We start from the raw sequence: 20,730 nt of genomic DNA on the forward strand, positions 1-20,730 counted from the left end.
GAAAAGTCTCTCTGATCCAGAAGTGTGAGTAACAAGAAAACTTTGTTAAATAGCTAAAGTAGAATTTCAGTGAAATGGGGCAAATGCCTTCTGTTCAAGGAAAATGTTTAGAGACCATTATCAAAATTATAAAAAGCCAACGATTGATTATAATTTTGGAGGAGATTACTGAACTTTTAAAAACTGTGCAAGTCATATGTCCTTCTTTTTTTCTGGAAAAAGAATTGGATCCAGATGAGTGGAAATTAGTAGGAGAGCAATTTGGTGAGCACTACAATTCCAAACCAAACTTAATTTCCCAAGATACACTTCATACCTACAATTTAATCCAAATGGCTTTAAAAATTGTTATTCTAAAGGAAAAGAAGAAGGAGCAAAATGGGGAGGTGGCAACTAAATTAGGTGATTGATTCAGATAACAATGAAGTTAAGTACAATTCTGAGCAACAGGAGCATTTCCCATCTCCTCCCTCAATTAACAATTTAGGGGTGGAGCAAGAAGGAGGAGGGGAAGAGGCAGAAATACAAACAGAATCTCCTGTTAAGCAGCCTATGACAAGATTAGAAAAAGCATTGGTTAAAGCTAAGAAAAAAGGACAGGATGTAAGTGATTTTATACATGCATACCCTGTGATTGAAAATATTGACTCTGTAGGATATAAAAGGAGAAAATATACACCTTTAGATTTGAATAAAATTAAAGTTTTGAAAAAAGGTTGTACCCTTTATGGAGCTACATCAGCTTATGTTAAAATGTTACTAGATGGTTTGTCTTATGAAGTCCTAACCCTGAATGATTGGAAATCCATAACAAGGATATGTTTAGAACCTAGACAAAATCTATTGTGGCTTGCAGAGTTTCATGAATTATGTAAGAACCACGTCAGATGCAATTTGTAAACAGGAGTTAATACACAATTCACTTTTGAGCAATTAGCTGGTGAAGGTCGGTATAGAGAGAATTCAGAACAGATTAATTATACCATGACAGTGTATGAGCAAATTTCTAAGGCTATAATAAAGGCTTGGGGTTCCCACCTCAGACAGAAAGATCGGGGGGAGGCTTTCACTAAAGTAGAACAAGGTCCCCATGAACCTTTTGCAGATTTTGTGAGACGTTTGCAAACAGCTGTCAAAAGAACAATTGGAGAAAATGCAGCTACAGAAATAATGACCAGACATCTGGCTAAGTAAAATGCCAATGAGATTTGCAAAAGAATAATATGGGGATTAGACACAGTTGCTCCTTTAGAGAAGATCATAAGACGATGTGCTACAGTGGGAACAAATGCTTTTTAAACCTGGACTATGATGAACATGGAAAGACAGGGTCCCTCTTGGCAAAGGACTTCTAGAGAAATTCATCGATGTTTCCAATGTGGAAAAAATGAACACCTAAGAGCTCAGTGTAGATATGGAGATAGAGTGAGAAGACAGGATGAGAGAAGACCTAAAATGCCATGTCCAAAATGCCACAAGGGTCTCCACTGGGTCTCCAAATGTAGATTGACCTAGGGAAATGAGAGGCGGGGCCCAGCTTCAGCCCCCCAAGTGGAGGATGATGGCAGCCGAGGTTACATCCAGAGAAATTTAAGACATGATCAATCAGCCAAAAGGCAATCAGATGGAAGAAAGGGATTGAAATTAGGAAAAATAAAGTTGTATGCAATAGAGAGTACTGAGATATTCCCTGGAGAAGTGAAGTCTGTTCCTGTTCAGCCTATGGATCCTTTGCCTCTAGGCACAGTAGGCTTGACCATTTCACCTTTTGAGAGTGCTTACAAAAGAGTGTCCATCCATACACTGATGTGGGAAACTGGAGAACGTGTAACTAATATCCCAGTCACTAACACAGGTAGACAACATGTGATTTATCAGCCAGGACAAGTAGTAGCATCAGGCTTATTGTTACATACCCCTAATAAGCAATCTGGTGACAGTCACCCAGATTCTGCCTCCAACGAACAAAATCCAGGAATATATTGGACAGCAGCTGTGACAGCTGACTGACCTATGCTTACTATTTATATAAATGGAATACCATTAGAAGGATTGATAGACAGGGGTGTAGATTGTACAGTTATTAGAGGTGCCAATTGGCCCAGTCACTGGCCAAAGATTAAGGCAGACACCTACATGTCTGGGGTAGGAGGATCAATAGCAGCAGAAGTTAGTGCTATGCCTTTAAGATGGATATTTGAAGGTAAAACAGGAGTTTTTATTCCTTTTGTGGTTGAAAAATCCCCATCAATCTGTGGGGGAAGAGACATTTTACAGGAGATAGGATTACAAATAAGCATTTCGGCTTTTTAGGCAGGGCTGCTGTTGAAGGGCTACCTGTACTTTCACCGGTTTCTATTCAGTGGAAGACTGATTCACCATTGTGGGTAGAACAGTGGCCCTTAAGAAGTGATAAAATTCAGGCCTTATTAGACATAGTGCAAGAACAACTTGACCAAGGACACTTGCAGCCTTCTCTAAGTCCTTGGAATTCCCCAGTATTTGCGGTGAAAAAAGAAATCTGGAAAATGGAGGATGTTAACTGATCTAAGAAGAGTAAATGAACAGAGGGAAACTATGGGAACTCTTCAACCTGGATTTCCATCTCCTATTCAGTTGCCAAGTGAATGGCCTCTTTGGATTATAGACATTAAGGATTGTTTCTATTCCATCCCTCTAGATAAGGAGGATATCCCTCTAGATAAGGAGGATATGAAAAGATTTGCTTTTTCAGTGCCTAGTGTTAATTTGGCTGAGCCTTATAAAAGATATGAATGGACAATTTTGCTACAGGGAATGAAAAACAGCCCTACTATGTGCCAAATGTATGTTGCCGCTGCTCCTGCTCCAGTAAGAAAAGCATTTCCAAAAGTAATATTATTACATTATATGGATGATATTTTGGGATGTGCACCTGAGGAACAAATGTTAGAAGCATGTCTACAAAAGACCATGGAAACACTAAAGTACTACAAACTGCATATAGTTACAGAAAAAATTTCAAAGACATGCTCCTTTTCAATATTTAGGATATGAAGTATATCCTAAGACACTCACAGTACAAAAGCTTTCTTTAAGAACAGAGAAGTTGAACACCTTAAATGATTTCCAAAAAAAATAATAGGAGATATCCAATGGATGTATCCAGTGTTAGGGTTAACTACCAATCAACTCCAACCTCTATATGTCATTTTAAGGGAAAATAGTGCTTTAAATTCACAACAGCTTACACAAGAAGCACAAGAGGCTTTGAGAGAAGTTGAACTGGGTTTATCCAGTGTGGTTGAAAGATCACTCAAAAGCCCTTGGAATTATCAGTTTTTTCTACAAAAGAGGCACCCATAGCAGTCCTTCATCAAGGAGACAGTGTGATTGAATGGGTGAACCGCCCAGCACAACCAGAACAAAGCCTTACTCTTTACCCAATGCTTGTGGCTAGAATTTTATTAAAGGCCATTAAGAGAGTAGTACAATTATCTGGGATAAGTGCTGAAAAAATATACACATTCTATATTAATGCACAAATTAATGTATGCTGTGAGACCATTCCAGAACGGCAAATTTTATTGGCCACAGCTCCAAATTTTGCACAATAGTCTCCATTAAAGATAACCCGGCTACTACATAATTGGAGATGGATTTTTGAAGAAAAGGTTTCTAAGGTTCCTCTTAAAGGACAAACAATCTTTACAGATGCCTCCAAAGAAAATATTTTTGCTGTATACTCTCATGATTTAATCATAAAGAGAGTAGTCAGGACTCCTTTTCAGTCCACTCAGCAGAATGAATTATTTGCTATCATGCTAGCTCTTACTTATTACCCAGGAGACATAAATATAATCACTGATTCAGCCTATTCAGTAGGTGTAGTACAAAGAATTGCCACAGCCCAAACAAAATTTGCAGCCTCTAATATTTATGAGCTCTTTAAGGAATTTCAAGAGCAAGTGAGAAAGCATCCAGACAAGATTTATATCTTGAATGTCCACTCACATAGTGGACTTCCAGGTCCTATTTTTGATGGGAATTCAAAGGCAGATAGCTTTTTAACTATGTTAGCCAGTACTCCTTTATTTTAGGAAGCACAAGAATCTCATTCTAAATATCATCAGGCTGCTCGAGCTTTACATTTACAATTTGGAATAACAAGAGAGGAAGCTAGGAGCATAGTAAAAAGCTGTACAGCTTGCCTTCCTTTCCACGCTCTTACACTCCCTCCAGAGAAGAATCCTCATGGTTTGAGACCCAATGAAATCTGGGAAATGGATGTGACCCATTATAAATCTTTTGGCCATCTGTCTTTTATCCATGTGGTGGTAGATACCTTTTCAGGATTCACTTTTGCAGTGCCAACAACAAAAGAGACAGCCCGAGTGGTCACCGAATTCCTTATCCAAGCATTTGCAATTATGGGTGTTCCACAAGAAATAAAAACAGATAATGGACCTGCATATTCTTCTAAACATTTTGCACACTTTTGTGCACAGTATAAGATTTTACACACCACTGGCATACCTTTTATTCCGCAAGGTCAGGCAATAGCAGAGAGAAGAAACAGAGACATTAAGACACTCCTCCAAAAACAAAAGAAAGGGGGAGCCACAGGTAACCATAGAGAACTTCGAAATTTAGTTCTCTATGTCATTAATTTTCTAATTTTTGACAAAGATGCACTGACTCCAGCAGACAGGTTTTATAATCCACCAGAAGGGCAGTGTCCAGTGCGAGCAGCTCCACTGTCCTTAGATAATCGCCAGGTGATGTGGAGAGACCCAGAAAGTGATGAATGGAAGGGACCAGATAGGTTAACTGCCTGGGGGAGAGGGTTTGCTCGTATTTCTTCAGATGGAGAAAGAATCAGATGGGTTCCAACGAGTCATATTCGCCTTGTCCATCAGAGAGAGACAGAAAAAGAGAAAGACCTCAACACAAAGGAGAAAATCCAAGAAACATCTGACACTGAAAGAGAATGGGTAATAAGAAGACTGTTAAAGATCTTTAAAACCAGCAGGAATCATTGGATTTCCTAACACAAGATGAGACTAATGGACAATGGACTTATGGACATTTATAAATTCTCAATTTATGATTATTTGATCATGTTATTTGTTATATACTTCTAGCATGTGTTATATTACTATGTCACTATGTTATTATGTTACAATGTATTTATGCAATTTATGTAATTACCTCCCATATTGATGGATTTATGTTTTAAGGTCATGACCACCCTATGTTCTAAAATCAAAAGAAAGGGGGAGATGTTAGGATTACAAGGTGAGAACTCATGTTGTCTGGGCAATTCTCTAGCTCAGAATTTACACCGTTAGTCCTGGCCTTTAGGGGAAGTTTACACCTTTGAACTTCTGAGGAGGAGTTTACACAACCTTTAAAAGAGGAAGTTTATTGGTTGAAGTATTTTCTCACAAGCCCTAATTCAGTTCCAATTATGATGGACAGAATCAGCTACACCCAGGGAAGGAACACTGAGAAATGAGTGTAAACTGTTTGCATTTTCATCTTTCTTCCCAAGATATTTTTTACCTTCTGAATCCAATTCTTCCTGTGCAAAAAGAAATTTGGCTCTGTACACATATATTGTTTCTAGGGTATACTATAACACATTTAACACGTATGGGCCTGCCTGCCATTTAGTGGAGGGGGTGGATGAAGGAGGGGAAAATTTAGAACAGAAGTGAGTACAAGGAATAATGTTGTAAAAAATTACCCATGCATATGTACTGTCAAATAATTATAATTATAAAATTAATAAAATAAAATTTTAAAAAGAACATATTAAAACATCAAGCAGCCAAATAAAGGTATCACTTTACCACAATCAATTTCATATAAATTTTAGAATCATTTGAAAACAATTGCTGGGAAAATTGAAGAGCAGTTTAGAATAAGACACAGACCAACATTATTTATTAAGATAAGGCCAAAATGGATATATTCTTTAAATAAAAAGGATGAAATAATATTCAAATTAGGGCAGCATAGAAAATATTACTTGTCAGATATATAATTAAGAGAAGAGTTTAAGAGATGGCACGACTCATGAGAAGTACAATGGATAATTTTAATTAAATGATATAAATATTTTTGTATAAATAAAACCAATGTAATCAAAATTAAAAATAAATTAGGAAACTAAGGAAAATTGTAGCAAACTTCTCTTATAAAGTCTTCATTTCTCAAATGGAAAAACATGTCAATTGCTCATAGTTAGGCCACGCAAATATAATAAAAATCACAATTCTGCCCAAATTGGTCTACTGGTTATTTTATAGAACTAAAAAATAAATTAATGATGATGAAATTCCTCTGGAAGACAAAAAGGTCAAGAATATCAATTTATTTGTATTGTGAACAACTTATTGTTTGTTGAAAAAATTGAACTTACATTATCTGAGTTAGTCTTCTTTACCTTTAACAGCTTATGCTATCTTTTGAAAAGGAGGACAAGTTGAAGTCTTCAATTTTTGCTTAAGCAACTGAAGGGAGTAAGTTCAAATACTATGGGACATATTTTTGCCTATCAACCTTAATCTCCTCTTATCAATATCCACTCATACTTTTCTCTGCCATCACAGAAATACTAGCTTTACTTCTAGCAAAGATAATTGTTTTAAAAGGAATCATGACTATGTAATCATAGAACAAACTGAGAAAATAATATAGACATAACATTAGACTACAAAATTGATTAATATTGTCCCATGAATGGGGCCTAGTGGCTCATCTAGATGGCTTGGGTCAGTCAAGCAGTTCAGGAATCTCCAGTAAATTTTTGCATTCCCTTTCCAGCAGTGTTTCTTCTGGGCTTTTATCCAAAAGGGATCATAAAGGACAGAAGGGATGCACATGTGCAAAAAATGTTTGTGGTAGTGACAATTAACTGGAAACTGAGTGGCTGAATAAGTTGTGGTATATGAATGTCATGGAATATTATTGTTCTATAAGGAATGATCAACAGGATGTTTTCAGAGAGGACTGGGGAGACTTACATGAACTGATACTAAGTGAAATGAACAATAGCAAGAGATCATTATACATGGCACCAGCAAGATTATATGATGATCCGTTCTGACAGACCTGGCTCTCTTCAACAATGAAATGATTCAGGCCAGTTCTAATGGTCTTGTGATGAAGAGAATCATCTACATCCAGAGAGAGGACTGTGGAAACTGAGTGTGGATTACAACAGAGTATTTTTAGTCCTTTTGTTGTTTGCTTGCATTTTGTTTTGTTTCTCATTTTTTCCATTTTGATCTGATTTTTCTCATGCAACACGCTATTTATGGCAATATACATATAAGATTTGCATGTGTGTTTAACATATATTGGGTTACTTGCTGTCTACAGGAGGGGATAGAGATTTGGTAGAGGAAAAATTTAGAACTGACTATTTTTATTAAGGATGAATATTGAAAATTATCCATGGATATATTTTGAAAATATAAAGCTTTAATTAAAAAAAGAAAATCTTTGAAAACATTTTTCTATATGTCATTCAAAATATTTGTTCTTTATAATTTGGTCTAAGTAGCCCAAAATAGTAGCTGGTTGTAAATTGATTTAGATATTATATATGGCTATCATTTCCATTTTACAAACCAAGAAATTGAGGTTGAGAGAGGTCAAATGATTTGTCCATGGATATGTTTATAATATTTTCTGAGAGGAAAAGTCTAACTCAGGTCATTCTCATTTCAAGATCAGTTCTTTAACCTCTGTGCCACCTAGCTTCCTTTAAATTTTTGAACAGCATTTATTAAGTGCCTATTTTACAGACAATTGCTAATTTCCAGATATGCAAAAAAAAAGTTATTAAAAACCTTAGTCTAGTACCTATAAAGTTTTATTTTTAAAATGTATATAAAACAGGCATAAGAAACATTTGCAAAGAAAATACTAGTCACTAGCAAGGGTCAGAAAAAGTTTCATGGAGAAAGTAATACTTAAGCGATACCTTGAACAAAGTTAGGAATTCTCAGCAGAACAAAATGAATAAATGATTTAGGTATGGTACAAAGGGATAAAGATAGAAGATGTAAGAAGTACTATAAAGAACAGTTTAACTGAGCCCTCATATGAATAAAGTAGAATTACTATACTCTCATTTTTCATTTATATCTAATTCTTTGTGACTCCTTTTGGAGTTTTCTTCTCAAAGATACTTTTCTTTTTTTATCTCATTTTCCAGATAAGAAAACTAAGGCAAAAAAGGTTAAGTGACTTGAGTGAGGTCACATAGCCATTACATTTCTAAGGTTAGATTTGAACTTAGGAAGATGAGTATTCCTGACTCAAGGCCCAGCATTTTACCCATCAAAGTACTTATCTGCCTCCTGAAAAGAATAATTATGTTATACCATACTTATCATTAGAAATTTAGGATAAGGATAAGTCATAAAAGGTTTTGAATCTCAAACAGAAAAGTTAATGTTTGATTCTAGTGGTAATGGGGAGCCTCTAGAATTTAATTGTGGACTAGTAAAATGGTTGGAATTTAGCTTTTGGAAAATCACTTTGGATACTGTGTGAAGTCACAATTAAATGCAGGAAAGAACTAAAACGAGGACATCAACTAGAAAGTGAAGTGATCCTAAATCCACCGTGAAAAGTCATTTAGATTAATAATGTCATCAAGCTCTACACAGAATACTATTTCCTGAAGTTAACATTATTTAAACACCTTCTTACTGCACATTGTGTATTTTCTCTACTTTGGGATCTTATGTAATTTTTTAAGACATAAAGAAACATCAGATTCAGTGGGGTTCTGCTCAATTCCTAGCAATATTATTTTGTCCTCATCATGAAAAGAACCTTTCCAATTAAGAATTCTAAAAGTAAACAAACTCTGCTAAGGTAAAATATTTATGTTTTTTCTTCCTTTTTTTAATTCAATTAATTTCAAATCATCCATTTGTCTATCTATTGCTGTGCCAGGAGCTGAGTTATTGCTAATATTTTTCTTACGTTTAACAATTCTGCACTGCAACTGTTTCAAGAGTGAAGTAAACTCAGAGTAGTTTTGTTTACTTGCTTTGTTTTGTAGCATTAAAATGTTTTTATTTGAAGATCTTTTTAGCTCTTGTTTAACTGATGTTCTTCAATATGATACTTTTATTGACAAGGAAAGCAAGATGTTTTGACAACTACACTCATTACAAAAAAAAAAAAACAAAAACAAAAACAAACAAACAAACAAAAAACAACAACAGTGACCTCTCCAAGTTGACACAATAAGTTAATGGCTTTCATTAATATTTGAGACAGTACCAATATAACCACTCATTGATGAATGACCTTCAGTTCAGAATTTCTTTTGCCTATAGAAAAATTTATGTTTCTTGGAAAATTTGCTTTCTCTAATTCCATGTATGATTTCTTATTTTAACAAGGCCTTGATAATAAGATAAACTGGCCATTGGGCAGAAAAACTTCACTAAATCATAAATGAGCTACCTTATTCTAGCATACTACTCAAGGAAATTATGGATATTGAATTCTTAATACTATTTGACCTCCTTATTATTCCTGGAGCTTTGTGAGTACCCAGCTTTTGGTTTTCTGACTATTTGATTTTATCTTTGACTTTTTGTCATTTGATCATTTGTGTTTGAGGTCGGCTGATCATCTAATTTCCTTCCAACTCACATGTTACTTTCCATTCCTTCATACATTTTCAGATTTCATGTTTCCCTGCTTACTTCCCTATTGTGCTTCTGAACAAAATTCACATTGACATTTGTTCGTAGTAGAATAAGGATTATAATTTGTCCCAATCACCCAAAATATAGTAATTGTGTATTATCTCCTCACCTTCCCTTGTATAAGAAAGCCTGACAAAAATAAGTGATGATAAAACAATTTGCCTGAACCATCTCCATTCAGACTTTTATGAGGATTTATAATACAAAGAAGAGCATCTTCTGAATGCTGCTGTGTCTTGTCTACTTCATCATTTTTAAACCATAAAAAAATAATAATAATCAAACAAATCCATTTTTTCAGGAATGAAACTATGAAACGAAACTAAGGGATGTAGCTTCCATATTAGCATTCTATGATGAACAAATCTACAGTGGTGATAGGTTGGTGTAGTACCACCATGTTGCTAACTATGAAAGTATTCCTCTCCAGGTGTTTTAATGATAATTGGCCAACTAGAGTCATTGATTATACATATTTTGGCTTCACTTCTTCCATACTCACTAAAACCATGAATTATTTTCTGGTTATCATAATTGTTAAAGTAGACTTGTTTGATATTTATTTATCAATGAATATAACAAAGAAGAAAAATGGAAATATTATGTTAACTGGGGCAACTGGGTGGCATAATGAATTAGAGCACAAATCCTGAGGGAGGAAGGGAGGAAGGAAGGAAAGATAGAAGGAAGGAAGGAAGGAAAAAAGGAAGGAAGGAAGGAAGAAAGGAAGGAAGGAAGGAAGGTGAATAAGAAATTAAGGTTTCATATTAGAATTATAAGCTCACTCAAATCTAACAGGCCTGAGCTTCTAAAATATGGGAATTTGACCATTCCATAAACTCTGTATGTTCTTGACAATAGACAACAGGAACTAGCCATTCCTGGGAATGTTTATGCTTAGGGCTGGGTGGCTTCCTCCCTAAGCATATACAATTGATAAGGAAACATGTCAAGATATAGACAATATGGAATGAGTCAACATACAGAATTGTCACGTACTCTGCACATGTATACGTGCCAAACTTATTGGCTGAGAGTCTTCTTTGTCTAAAAACATATAAAAGGCCAGCATTCTATATCATAGTTGAGCTTCACCCACGGGAAGGATGCTTTGCCCGGGAAAATCTTTATACAATTCAAGTTGATTGAGGCTGAAACAGGGCTCCCAGCCATTTGAGTTCTTGAGGTTACTTTGAATTGGTGATGCATTCTTTTCCTCTATCTGTTATATTAATTGTTGTTATATTATTAATTATTCTTATTGTTATTTGCTTTTTATGTAAATCTAAATTGTCTGTACCTTGTCTTATTTGATGAAAACTTTTTACTTTCACTTTTTAACTGAGCTTGAGAGAGTCATTTATAGGAGTGAATCCGAACTTTTCTTTAAAATCATAATACATAAATAAGGAAGGAAAGAAGGAAGGAAGGAAGGAAGAAACAGAGAGAGGGAGGGAAGGAGGGAGGAAGACAGATACTTTGAAGGATAGGTTGAAGAGTATAATATATGCCTAGGATACCCTGAAGAATAGGATTAACATTATCATTCCCTTTGGTCTACTTTTAGTAGTTATAGCTGTGGTTGTTATTGTTGTTGTTTAAGTTGAATATCCAGAGTTTTTGCCAATTTATTTGTAAATTAGAGCTAATTTAGATATTTGTTGTTCCTTTTATTATTTTTATAAAAAAAATTTGTCATATAAAGATCTGGGCATCTTTTGCTTATTTCCTAGTACCTGCCACTAAAAAATATGAAATTAACTTACCAGGTTGACCTGCCATCAAGACTGGCTATTTCTGACTATTCTCACATACACCATGTTCTTTTTCCAGTCAGAGTGCTCCTTAATTCACAATTACTAACAATGGTGTTTTTTTTTTTTCTTTTCTGATCAACTCAAAATACTTTTTAAATGTCTCACTAATCAGGGGGAAAATATCTAAGAACGAAAGGGCACACACTGTATTTCCTTTTGTAGGTAGGTTAGTGTGCACTTTCTAAAGTCACAGTAAAACATCTTGTCCACCAAATACAGGTGCTATTGATGTTGAGTTTGAGCTTCTTAACCACTAAATACTGTTATACTTTCCACAGGTTCATTTCACTTACAAGAATATTAAAAAAAATCTAAATATAATCATATGTACTAGCACTTGACAGCTTCCAATTTGTATAGAAAAGACAAAGTAACATGGGAAATATGAGGAAATAGGAAATCATATGGGGATAATTTTTAAAAAGCATATTCTATATATATTTTCTCTCTAAAGATTCTTGATCCACATCATCAGGGCAATTTACAAAATTATAAATTTTAGCAGTCCTGATCAATGGAATAGACTTAGATAGCCTATGAGGTCCCCTTCAACTTTGGAATTCTGTGATTCTGTAAGTATGTGCTCTTAAGATAATTTAGGTCTAATTTTTAAAATGACTTTCATAGGTTCATTAAAGCAACTGGTTTGATGAATGAAAAGAATACTAAAATTAAATTGACTGATGAATAAATTGTAATGAATAATATTGAACCATGAAAAGAATTATCCAAGCACTTCTCTTCTTTAATAGGCTGAGGGACTATGGTTTTAGAATTTTGTATACATGGCTATGGATAATTATTGGATTTGTTAGCTTTTTAAAACTATATTTCTCCTTTTTTTATAGGAAGGGATTATTTGTAGGAAGCTAGAGCTTCTATATAGAAATGACTTCAATAAGAAAACAAAAGGTGTGAGGTTATTTCAGTTAGCAAAATAATAACCAAGTGTCTTGTAGAGGTTTTTTGATGAATTACATAACTTGCACCATTTGGAATCAAATAGGAAAAAAATGAGAATGGTAAAATCAGATATGTTATGTACTATTTTCTTATAAGATTCATATATGTAAAACTAAAAAGAACATAAATACTAAATACAAATAGAAAAAGAAAAATAATATACCCAGTTACTGAAGTCATGTACATGGTTTAGATTGTAAAAAGATATAAACAATAAATAATAATATATTGTCATATATTATATATTTATTATAGCTGCTGATAAATCCTATAGAATTCTAATTGTAGCTTCAGAATATTTGAATTGTTTTGTTGTTGTTGTTGTTTGTTCATTTCTTTTTTTATAGAATGTTCTCTTTCATTGGGGTTTTCAAAATTGAATAGTAGTATTCCTAAGTGATTTTTGTTATATCTTTTTTTGGTGGTGAGAAGTAGATTTTTTTTTTTTCGATTTCTACTGTTCCCTCTTGTTATATCACTCCAAGACAATGTTTTTTTATTATTTATTGTATTATTATGTCAAGATACATTTTTTTTAAATCACAGCTTTCAGATAATACAATTCTCCTTGTTTCCTCTTCTTGATCTGTTCTTCAAATATATTGCTTTCCTTATGAGATGTCTAAGATTCTCTTCTATTTTTCATTCTTTATATTTTGTTTTATTATTTCTTAGTGTCTTGTAACTTAATTCAATTCCCCTTGCCCAATTTTAATTTTCAAAGATTGTTTTTTCTTCTTTAAGACTCTGGATCCCCTTTTCTTATTAATTTGCTGACTTTCTTTTTATAATCTTTTTGTTTCTACTGGATTTTAAAAAATGTTTTTCTTCAAATTCTCTCATTTTATTTTTTTTTTTGTAATTTAGTAATTCTTTTGCAGGGGTGAACAATTGTCATTACTCTTTAGGATAAGAGAGGCATTTTTAAAATTTCACATGCCTCTGAAAATTAACTTAGGTCTTCTCTATTCCCATAGTAATATATGATTGTGTTCTTTCTCCTTTGCCTGTTCATTTTATAAAAACAAGACTTTGCTAATATAATAACTCATCCTAGAGAGGGGGGAAATGATGGCTCTGACCTCAGGTTTTCCTTAATTTTTCCCCTATGACTTGTAAACCTAAACTAATAACTCCTTATTCCTATAAGTGCCCATAGCTAGCAGTTTTTGTGCCCAACTGCTTCTGGACTCCTTGGATGCATGCTGGTTCCTTCTCACCAAGGGTTGCATATTGGCATCATAGCTGACCTGGCACTCCTTATCAGCAGAGGTTCCCTCAGTCATTCTCTACTAAGATGACAGACTTCCAACACTGCCTGGCAAATAGAAAGTTACTCAAGATGGCGGAGAAGAAACACACGACTCTGTGAACGTCCTCACTCCCTCACAACCAATTAGATAAATTAAGTCTCAAAATAAGCCCAGGACTGATAGATACCACAAGGACTGGAAGCATAACTTACCAGCTGAAGAGAATATGGAGTTTCAACAGAAAAGGTCAGTCCCCAAGGGAGGAAGAAGAGAGGCCAGCAAGAGGGCTGGGTGCTAGCATACTCTGCCCATCACGCTGGGAAGGGCTCTGGGATCAGAGAAGCCACTGAGATAAAGGAATCTGGCACAGGCTATTAGCTCTTCTCTGCTAATTATTTAGCAGTTAAGAAGAGAAAGCTAAAATACTTTGAAAACTCAGATTAGATTTTCCCCGGATCCTGGAGGTGACTCAGCAGATCTCGGCACCAGGGGGCGTGACCTCAGCTACCACCTGAGAATAGTTAAGAGATTGACAAGTGGGTGGATACGGCCCAAGGCAACACACACTGCCTAGTTTAGCTGGAGGGAGTGGAACTCAGCTCCAGGAAGTCCCAGAGAAGCGGAACCTTTGAACTAGGGACCGCGGTTTCTGGCAGACACTTCCAGTTTGAGCACAGGGGCTTTTCACATCACCTGCTGCAGACATCCATGCCCCACCGGGACGCATAGGCTGGGCTTTGTGCTGCCTTTACTGGTCAGTCTTAACCTCAGGGAAGCCGCTAAAACACAGCACCCTCGGGGCACAGCAGCGCTAATCAACTCTGAGGCACTTCCAGGGAGGAGGTGGGGAACTCTCTCCCAGAGCTCTATCTTAGCTCAGGTGCAGGAGCCACTGCATCCATCCGGTCTGGGAGGAAGCTGGTAAAGAAGTAAATAAATAATTTCCTACCCCAGGGACAGACCCCAAAAGATTTTTTAAATATGAACAAAAAAAAAACAGAAAAACTATAGATTCCTACTACACAGAGAAAGAGCGGGTATCCAACCCCGAGGAAGTTAACAGCAGAGAGACAGCAGATAACAACCTAAAGGGGAACGATTCCTGCCCCCCATCACATAACTCTCTCCTAGAAGAGACTCTTAAAAAATTAAGGGAGTTTGAAGAAAAATGGGGAAAGGAAAGGGAAGCTATGATAGAGAATAACAACGTCCTGAAATTGGAGTTGGAAAAAACAAAGAATTCACAGGAGATGCAGGAAAACAAAATTTATGAATTAGAAAAGGTTAAAAAAACACAGGAAAGTAGGATTTCTGAATTGGAAAAGATAAAAAAGTCTCAAGAAAATAGAATTTCTGAATTGGAAAAAGAAAATAATTCTCAAAAAAAAATTAGGGAAATGGAAAAAAAATTCAATAGAGCAAAATAATTCATTTAAAAACGAAATTGGGCATTTACAAAAAGAACTAAAAACTGTAAAAGAAGAAAATAACTCCTTAAAAGTCAGGATGGAACAAATAGAAATGAATGATTCACAGAGAACCCAAGAATCAGTCAAACAAACAAAAAAAAAAATGAGAAGCTGGAGAACAACGTCAAATACTTACTGGGAAAATCTATAGACCTGGAAAATAGATCTAGGAGAGATAATCTGCGGATCATTGGACTTCCAGAAAACTATGACCAAAAAAAGAGCCTAGATTCTATTTTACAGGAAATTATCAAAGAGAACTGTCCAGAGATAATAGAAACAGAAGGGAAAGTAGATGTGGAAAGAATTCATCGAACTCCTTCTGATATAGACCCTAAAAAAAGAACACCACGGAATATCGTGGCTAAGCTGCAGAATTACCACACAAAGGAGAAAATCTTGCAAGCAGCTAGAAAAAAACAATTTAAATAACAAGGTGCCACAATAAGGGTCACCCAAGATCTGGCTGCCTCCACATTACAAGATAGAAGGGCCTGGAACCTGATATTCCGTAAGGCAAAAGATCAAGGACTGCAACCAAGAATGAACTACCCAGCTAATTTTAGCATCTTTTTCCATGGAAGAAGATGGTCATTCAATGAAACAGAGAAATTCTATATATTTCTAAGGAAAAAACCAGACTTAAACAAAAAATTTGATCTACATCCACAAGACTGAAGAGAAACAGAAAAAGGTACACAGAACCCTTGAGAACTGTAACTCTATTGTGGGTATATAAAAAGTACTCAAGGATAATTTGATTTTACTGATATAAAAGAAAAAAAGGGGGGTGTAGTAAAGGGAAGGAGGTCGGTTCAGAAAAAGGGGAAGGAATGATAAAAAGAGGGAAACTACATCCCAGGAAGAGGCATAGAAAATACACCATATCTGAGGGAACTTAGTGAGGGGGAGAATCATTGTGTGAATCTTACTCTCATCAGGAGAGGCTCAAAGAGTAAATAATTAACATATTTGTTTTTCAGAGAATTTTCTCTCACCTCATTAAAAGAGGGGAGAGGAAAAGGGAAAAGGAAAAGGAGAATAAGTGAAGGGACTTGGAGGGAGGGGGGAGGGATACTAAAAAAAAAAAAAAAAAGGGAGGGTTGCGCGTCACAAGGGGGGTCTGTAAATTAAATATCGGGGACGGGGATCAGGGGGGTCAAGGGAAAAAAGCATAATCTGGGGATAATACGATGGCAGGAAATACAGAATTAGTAATTTTAACTGTAAATGTAAATGGGATGAACGATCCCATCAAAAGGAGACGGATAAGCAGATTAGATCAAAAAGCAGAAACCTACAATATGTTGTCTACAGGAAACACACTTAAAGCAGGGAGATACATACAGAGTAAAGGTAAAAGGTTGGAACAGAGCCTATTATGCTTCATGTAAAGCCAAAAAAGCAGGGGTAGCTATCCTTATCTCAGATCAAGCAAAAGCAGAAGTAGATCTCATTAAAAAAGATAAGGAAGGAAGCTATATCCTGCTGAAAGGTAGCATAAATAATTAAGCCATATCGATACTAAACATATATGCACCAAGTGGTATAGCACCTAACTTTCTAAAGGAAAAGTTAAGAGAATTGCAAGAAGAAATAGACAGTAAATCTATAATAGTGGGAGATCTCAACCTTGCACTCTCAGATTTAGACAAATCAAACCACAAAACAAACAAGAAAGAAATTAAAAAAGTAAATAGAACATTAGAAAAACTAGGTATGATAGACCTTTGGAGAAAACTGAATGGCAATAGAAAGGAATATACTTTTTTCTCAGCAGTTCATGGATCCTATACAAAAATAGACCATATATTAGGACATAAAGATCTCAAAATTAAATGTAGGAAGGCAGAAATAATAAATGCCTTCTTCTCAGATCACAATGCAATAAAAGCTACATTCAGTAAAAAGTTAGGGGTAAATAGACCAAAAAGTAATTGGAAACAGAATAATCTCATCTTAAAGAATGACTGGGTGAAAGAGCAAATTATAGAAACAATTAACAATTTCACCCAAGATAATGACAATGATGAGACATCATACCAAAATCTTTGGGATGCAGCTAAAGCAGTAATAAGGGGAAATTTTATATCTTTAGAGGCTTATTTGAAGAAAATAGAGAAAGAGAAGATTAACGAATTGGGCTCACAACTTAAAAGGCTAGAAAAAGACCAAGTTATAAACCCCCAACCAAAAATTAAACTTGAAATACAAAAATTAAAAGGAGAAATCAATAATATTGAAAGTAAAAAAACTATTGAATTAATAAATAAAACCAAGAGTTGGTTTTATGAAAAAGCCAATAAAATAGATAAACCTTTGGTAAATTTGATCAAAAAAAAAGAAAGAGGAAAATCAAATTGATAGTCTTACAAATGAAAAGGGGGATCTTTCCACCAATGAAGAGGAAATTAGAGAAATATTAAGGAGTTACTTTGCCCAACTTTATGCCAATAAATTTGATAACTTAAGTGAAATGGATGACTTCCTCCAAAATTATAGGCTCCCTAGATTAACAGAGGAGATAAATTGCTTAAATAGTCCCATTTCAGAAAAAGAAATAGAACAAGCTATTAATCAACTCCCCAGAAAAAAATCCCCAGGGCCAGATGGATTCACATGTGAATTCTACCAAACATTTAAAGAACAATTAGCCCCAATGTTATATAAATTATTTGAAAAAATAGGGGATGAAGGAGTCCTACCAAACTCCTTTTATGACACAGACATGGTACTGATACCTAAACCAGGTAGATCGAAAACTGAGAAAGAAAATTATAGACCAATCTCCTTAATGAATATTGATGCTAAAATCTTAAATAAGATATTAGCAAAAAGACTTCAGAAAATCATCTCCAGGATAATACACTATGATCAAGTAGGATTTATTCCAGGAATGCAGGGCTGGTTTAATATTAGGAAAACTATTAGTATAATTGACCATATTAGTAATCAAATTAATAAGAACCATATGATCATCTCAATAGATGCAGAGAAAGCATTTGACAAAATCCAACATCCATTTCTACTAAAAACTCTTGAGAGTATAGGAATAAATGGACTATTCCTTAGAATAATCAGGAGCATATATTTAAGACCTTCAGTAAGCATAATATGCAATAGAAATAAACTGCAACCTTTCCCAGTATGATCAGGAGTGAAACAAGGTTGCCCACTATCACCATTACTATTCAATATAGTACTAGAAATGCTAGCCTCGGCAATAAGAGCCGAGAAAGAGATTCAAGGAATTAGAGTAGGAAATGAGGAAATTAAACTATCACTTTTTGCAGATGACATGATGGTATACTTAGAGAACCCCAAAGACTCTGCTAAAAAGCTACTAGAAATAATTCAAAATTTCAGCAAAGTGGCAGGATACAAAATAAATCCACATAAATCCTCAGCATTTTTATATATCACTAACAAAATGCAACAGCAAGAGATACAAAGAGAAATTCCATTCCAAACAAATGTTGAGAGTATAAAGTATTTGGGAATCCATCTACCAAAGAAAAGTCAGGAATTATATGAGAAAAATTACAAAACACTTGCCACAAAAATAAAATCAGATTTAAATAATTGGAAAGACATTCAGTGCTCTTGGAAAGGCCGAGCAAATATAATAAAGATGACAATACTCCCCAAACTAATCTATTTATTTAGTGCTATACCAATCAGACTCCCAAGAAACTATTTCAATGACCTAGAAAAAATAACAACAAAATTCATATGGAAGAATAAAAGGTCGAGAATTGCAAGGGAACTAATGAAAAAAAAAAACTCAGAGGAAGGTGGTCTAAGTGTACCTGATCTAAAACTATATTATATAGCAGCAGTCACCAAAACCATTTGGTATTGGCTAAGAAATAGACCGGTAGATCAGTGGAACAGATTAGATACAAAGGACAAAAAAGGGTACATATATAGCAACCTAATCTTTGACAAACCCAAAGATACCAACATTAGGGATAAAAATTCATTATTCGGAAAAAACTGTTGGGAAAACTGGAAATTAGTATGGCAGAAATTAGATATGGATCCACACTTAACACCTTATACCAAGATAAGATCAAAATGGGTCCATGATTTTGGCATAAAGAGGGAGATAATAAATAGATTAGAGGAACAGAGGATAATCTACCTCTCAGACTTGTGGAGGAGGAAGGAATTTATGACCAGAGGAGAACTAGAGATCATTATTGATCACAAAATAGAAGATTTTGATTACATCAAACTAAAAAGTTTCTGTACAAATAATACTAATGCAAACAAGATTAGAAGGGAAGTAACAAATTGGGAAAATATTTTTAAAAACAAAGTTCTGACAAAGGTCTCATTTCCAAAATATATAGAGAACTGACCCTAATTTATAAGAAACCGAACCATTCTCCAATTGATAAATGGTTAAAAGTTCTGAACATACAATTCTCAGAGGAAGAAATTGAAACTATATCCACTCACATGAAAGAGTGTTCCAAATCACTATTGATCAGAGAAATGCAAATTAAGACAACTCTGAGATACCACTACACACCTGTCAGATTGGCTAAGATGACAGGAACAAATAATGATAAATGTTGGAGGGGATGTGGGGAAATTGGGACACTAATACATTGCTGGTGGAGTTGCGAAAGAATCCAACCATTCTGGAGAGCAATTTGGAACTATGCCCAAAAAGTTATCAAACTGTGCATACCCTTTGACCCAGCAGCGCTACTACTGGGATTATATCCCAAAGAAATACTAAAGAGCAGAAAGAGTCATATATTTGCTCTACCATACCAGAGCTCAAAATCCTCTGCTAGCGTGCTGGGGTGAGGGTTACTTCCTGCTCATTGGAAAGCTTTTCTAGCCAGGGCTAACTACCTCCTTCACCTTTGTAAGATGGATCCCTTCTACTGATCTTTCAATTTCCTGGATTAAAAGGTTGTTTCAATCCATATTCTTTCTGGTTTTGCTGTTTTGATTATTGTTTTATGGTTTGCTGGAGGTAAATATGGGAAAATATACAGCTATTCATTACTTACTCCATCATCTTAACTCCCAGGATTAAAACCTCAAATTTCTTTTGAAAATTTAACCTAAGTAATCTTCTTTCTATGCTTCTCTTGAGTCCTGAGTTTGAAGATGAAATTTTCTATATAGTTCTGATTTTTTCATCAGAATTGATTACTTTCTTAAGTAATTAAGATTAGAATCTTAGTTCACTGAAGATCCATCTCCTCCCCTGAAAGATGATTCTCAGTCTCAATGGTAGTTAGTTAGTGGTTGTAATCCTAGGTCCTTTACCTTCTGGAATATGGCACACTGGGCCCCCTGATCCTTTATTGTAGAGACTACTTGATTATGGGAATTCCTGATTGTTGCTCCTTGATATTGTAATTGTTTTTGTCTGACACTTTGTGGTATTTCTTCCTTCAGATTGTAGTTCTGGAGTTTTGCAGCAATGTTCCATGGGATTTTCCTTGGAGAACTTCTTTCCAAATGTGATCAATGTAAT

This window comes from Sminthopsis crassicaudata, chromosome 3 (genome assembly GCF_048593235.1).
Source record: "Sminthopsis crassicaudata isolate SCR6 chromosome 3, ASM4859323v1, whole genome shotgun sequence".
Taxonomy (NCBI): Eukaryota; Metazoa; Chordata; class Mammalia; order Dasyuromorphia; family Dasyuridae; genus Sminthopsis; species Sminthopsis crassicaudata.